The sequence below is a fragment of the Gobio gobio genome, assembly GCF_949357685.1.
Source record: "Gobio gobio genome assembly, chromosome: 4".
Lineage (NCBI taxonomy): Eukaryota > Metazoa > Chordata > Actinopteri > Cypriniformes > Gobionidae > Gobio > Gobio gobio.
Genome location: NC_137100.1, coordinates 68,596,137 through 68,602,136, shown reverse-complemented (window position 1 = coordinate 68,602,136; position 6,000 = coordinate 68,596,137).

The window sequence follows — 6,000 nt, the reverse complement described above, 5'->3', positions numbered from 1 at the left end:
ACACACACACACACACACACACACACACACACACACACACACACACACACACACACACACACACACACACACACACACACACACACACAATGCCCCTAAACCTACCCATCACACACACACACTGCCCCTAAACCTACCCATCACACACACACACACACACACACACACACACACACACACACACACACACACACACACACACACACACACACACACACACACACACACACACTGCCCCTAAACCTACCCATCACACACACACACACACACACACACACACACACACACACACACACACACACACACACTGCCCCTAAACCTACCCATCACACACACACACACACACACACACACACACACACACACACACACACACACACACACACACACACACACACACACACACACACACACACACACACACACACACACACACACACACACTCACTCACTGCCCCTGCCCCTGCCCCTAAACCTACCCATCACACACACACACACACACACACACACACACACACACACACATACACACACACACACACACACACACACACACACACACACTGCCCCTAAACCTACCCATCACACACACACACACACACACACACACACACACACACACACACACACACACACACACACACACACACACACACACACACACACACACACACACACACACACACTGCCCCTGCCCCTAAACCTACCCATCACACACACACACACACACACACACACACACACACACACACACACACTCATCTGGGAGAAGTGTCCATATAAGGAGTTCCGCCCTTCTCACACACACACACACACACACACACACACACACACACACACACACACACACACACACACACACACACACACACACTCACTCACTGCCCCTGCCCCTGCCCCTAAACCTACCCATCACACACACACACACACACACACACACTGCCCCTAAACCTACCCATCACACACACACACACACACACACACACACACACACACACACACACACACACACACACACTCACACACTGCCCCTGCCCCTAAACCTACCCATCACACACACACACACACACACACACACACACACACACACACACACACACACACACACACACTCATCTGGGAGAAGTGTCCATGTAAGGAGTTCCGCCCTTCTCACACACACACACACTCACACAGGTCTCACACACACTCACACAGGTCTCACACACACACACACACTCACACATGTTGGGTTTTCATGTTTTATGGGGACTTTCCATTGGCGTAAAGGTTTTTATACTGTATAAACTGTATATTCTATCCCCCTACACTGCCCCTGCCCCTAAACCTACCCATCACACACACACACACACACACACACACACACACACACACACACACACACACACACACACACACACACACACACACACACACTCACACAGGTCTCTCACACACACACACACACACACACTCACACATGCACTCACAGCTACAACCGTCTTTATTTATTCATAGTTGAAAGCTGTGGCGTTCTCCAGATCAGTGGGAGAGGAGCTTCTGCTCCGGCGTGTGTGCCGTCCGGCCCGGATGATGGAGGCCCTCGGACCCCTGCCAGGAGTTTTCCCTGACCTGCTGTGCTGACAACATTCAGCTCAAGCGATACTCCGACGATCACTCGATCTCGGGAACTCTTGAGCCAGTCACGCTTCTGGGCCCTGATGGAGCTTTAAATCGGGTCGGCTCTGCGTTTCCTTGGCCTCATGTCGACTCCGCTTGATCCCAACCTTCAGTCTTAAATGTGTGGAGTCCCAGGATGGGAAGGTTTGTGTAAATGCCATGCGTGCCGCAGGTTGACGGATGGCGTCCCGCGATCCTCCAGCCGTGTTTGAGATGTCTGAGACCAGGGGGTCAAGGAGACGCCCAAACAGATGGAAGTGGTCCGACAAATTACCCCATTCCCCTCTTTCCAGTGGGACCTCGGCTCTTAATCCATGGACTCTGGCTCATTTATTTAGGGTGTCACTGACCAATCAATCAGCAGATTTCTGCTTAGCTCTGAACGCAGGGTGCCAAGTTTCAGATTGGGGAAGGGATTATCAGTCTGGAACCGAAGACACTCTGACCCCGGGCTGACCCGCTGTGGATGGACTCGCTTTGGGCTTTCTCTCTGCCAGGATGTTTGGCATTTCAATTTGCAGGCTAGTGCAACCTCATCTCACAGCTGAGCCGCTTCACCTCCGCGTCTTCTGTCATGCAAAGAAAATGCACACTGAGTGATTATTCAGTGACACTTGTTGTCATATTGTGACTGAATGGAGGTTTCCATTTGCAGCTGTGTTGGAGATGTGAGGCTAATGTGTCCTCATGAGCGCTGAATGACAGTAATAAACAGCTGCTTTCTGCGGTGAGGGATGTGACACCACGTCAAGCAGACTATGCCACTGTCAGCCTGAATAAAACATGCATCTGTTCAATTAATTATCTCTCTGTGTCAAACCCGAATCTGTGCGTTTCTCATGCCTTGGCTTTTCTTTGTGCAAGAACAGATACTGTGTTTTATGAATGACGTGACACAAAGAGTTAAAGGATTAGTTCACTTTTAAATAAACTTTTACTCACCCCCATGTCATCCAAGATGTCCATGTCTTTCTTTCTGCAGTCGAAAAGAAATGAATGAAAACATTCCTGGGTTTTTCTCCATATAATGGACTTCAATGGGCTCCAAACGGTCCAAATGACAGTTTCAGAGCAGCTTTAAACGACACCAGATGATGAATAAGGGTCTGATCTAGACAAACCATCAGTTTCTGAGAGAAACCCAGCAGTGTTTATGCTATTATTTTACCTCTTATCAGACGAGCATGATCATCTCTGAGCTCCGCCATAACTTCTGCTAAGTGAGGTCAAATACGAGTGTGGTCATAGATATATCGATCGTAGATGCCTCATTCTACTGATCTGTCGCTAATGAGGCATCTACGTATACATCAATGACCACGCTCATATTTGACCTCACTCAGCGGAAGTTATGTCTGAGCTCAGAGATGATCACGCTCGTCTGATAAGAGGTAAAATAATAGCATAAATACTGCTGGGTTTCTCTCAGAAACTGATGGTTTGTCTAGATCAGACCCTTATTCATCGTTTAAAGCTGCTCTGAAACTGTCATTTGGACCATTTGGAGCCCATTGAAGTCCATTATATGGAGAAAAACCCTGGAATGTTTTTATCCAAAACCTTCATTTCTTTTCAACTGCAGAAAGAAAGACATGGACATCTTGGATGACATGGGGGTGAGTAAATTATCAGCAAAAGTTTATTTAAAAGTGAACTAATCCTTTAAGAAGTAATGAGATGAGTTGGTTCGTTTTCATATTTTCTGCTGTATTGCTATTTACTGCAACGGAGTAGTAAGTCCTTAAGTATTATATACGTAAGTCAATGTGAAACAGTATTTGCAAAGTTACTCAAGTTGCAGACATCAAATGGAGATGTTGCCTAAATCTCCCACTTCTCATAATTTTGTCCTGAAATAAAAAATACTCTACAAAAATACATTAGCCATTCATAACAGTGGGCGTTTCCTGACGAGCGTTAAAGGAGTCGCGCCTTGATTGGGGTTGAGTAATGTTTTTCTGCAGATACAACTGCTCTGAGCATTATAAGTGAACCGTATTAAAATAATACAAAAAATCACTTTTAGCATCTCAGGGGCAGATTTACTAACAGCTTGTGCCAGTGCAAACCCTCTTTTGGCGATACGCAAGGCGCTGAAAAGGCGTGGGTCATTTTTGCATTCGTAGGAGTTTCCCTTTCAGATGCAAAATTCCTGGAGCAGCGTTTAACCCTCTGCTGCTCTTCCTTTAGGGGTTGCATTGAAAAAATTAAACTTCCTCCACCCCAGTTAAACCAGTGCAATTTATTTTTCTTCAATAATATTTTTTCTTTATAATTTTGTATTTGGAGATGATTTGATGGTATTTTTTAATATTTATGCAAAAATTATGGTCTATTTTTGCCATTGAAAATGATACAAAAAAATTGTATCAACATTTTTTAATTCTTGCAGTATTTCAGGTTAAAATAGAGACTAGGCCTTCAAAATAATATTTTTTGAAGGCAGATTAGCGCCTCTTTTGGAATGATTTAAGAAATCCTGCAACCATGTGTGTGACCACTAGAGGTCTCTATGGAGAGGCTTGAGAATTCACTAGTTCTCTTTTGAACACATTTAATGAGTTTTTTGTTGTTGATGGATTTGAATATATATTTAAAAAATCTCAAAGACCATTTATTATAAAGTTTTAGATATTTTTTTGTTGTTGTTAGAAATATAGATTTTTTTCTGTGAATTTGTGTTTTTGCAGATTTCCCATTCATTTCTTATTGTGTCATTTTGACCGAAGAACACAAGTGAGAGTATTTTTTTATGACCAATTAGCATGCTCGAATCATGACCCCAATTTTTTTTGTGTTAACATCCCTAATGTTAGAAAAGTCACCAAGTTTCATATAATTCTGATGAAGCTGTGATTTGTAAAAATTCAAAATGTGGTTCATAGGTTTAGTTTTTCATAGGTGTGTGTGTGTATAAGTGTGCATGTGTGTGTGTGTGTGTGTGTGTGTGTGTGTGTGTGTGTGTGTGTGTGTGTGTGTGTGTGTGTGTGTGTGTGTGTGTGTGTGTGTGTGTGTGTGTGTGTGTGTGTGTGTGTGTGTGTGAGTGTGTGTGTGTGATCATGACCCCAATTTTGTTGTTTGTTTACAGTCCTAATGCTAGAAAAGTCACCAAGTTTCATATCATTCCGATGAAGCTGTGATTTTTAACATTTCAAAGCAGAACATTCGTCCGCTCAGAAATGACTGAAGAGCACCAGAGGGTTAACTGAATCATGCGAGGTGATTTACAAAGGTTTGCGCTCGTCAGTTTACTGGTGTTTGTGCCATTATTTACCACCCAAAAAAGTGTCTTAAACCAGACGTTAATGGGTTGATTGCGCTGGTCATTATGGGAATGATCCAGCTGTGTCTGTGTTCATTAATGTGTGTGTCGTCAGTAGATCACATAATAATAATAATACATTTATTTTATATAGCGCCTTTAAAAGTGGCTTTCTCAAAGCGCTTTACAAGCTTACATAAAACAGAGAAAACAACACACTTTAAATACAACAAATACAATGAATATTCAAATAAAAGCAATCCTAAAATAGAATGTTTTAACAAGAGATTTAAAAGTTACTAAAGTATTTGCTTCCCTGATATCGGCCGGGAGAGAATTCCAAAGCTTAGGAGCATAGGAAGAAAATCGCCCCTGAAACGAAGCCGAGTCTTGGGAACAACCAAGCATAAAAGTGATAGTTAAGGTCAAGAGATCTTAGTAATTGACCGAGTGGGTAAATGTACATATTCAAAAGTAAAGGGACCCAACACACACTCTAAAAAAATTGCTGGGTTAAAAATAACCAAAGTTGGGTTGAAAATGGACTAACCCAGCAATTGGGTTGTTCTAACCCAGCGGTTGGGTTAAATGTTTGCTTAAAACAACCCAATTGCTGAGTTAGTCCATTTTCAACCCAACTTGGGTTATTTTTAACCCAGCATTTTTTAGAGTGTATGCAGAACTGTCCACTCCCATCGGCCCTTTTATGGGATTGCGCTCTCACGCTAATTTGCCCTGTTTAGTAAATCTGGCCCTTAAGCTCTGGGGCCACTTTTGGGGATTTCCTCCAGGATTTGGCCGACCCAAATTGAAAAGCTTCCCATACCCACATACAGTGTCTCTAAATGCACAATACTGGTGTCATTTTACAGGAAACCCTTTAAACCCATTTCAAAATGCTGGGTTCAGCTTGCGGGCTCATTTTATTGGGTTATTCTTTACTATTTTTACCCAGTGCTGGGTAGTTTTTCTGTAAATCAGCTGCTGGGTCATCACATACATACCCAGCGCTGGGTCAATGTAACCCAATGTTGGGTCGCCTGAATGAAATGTAAGGTTTTTATGATATAGTGTTCCTA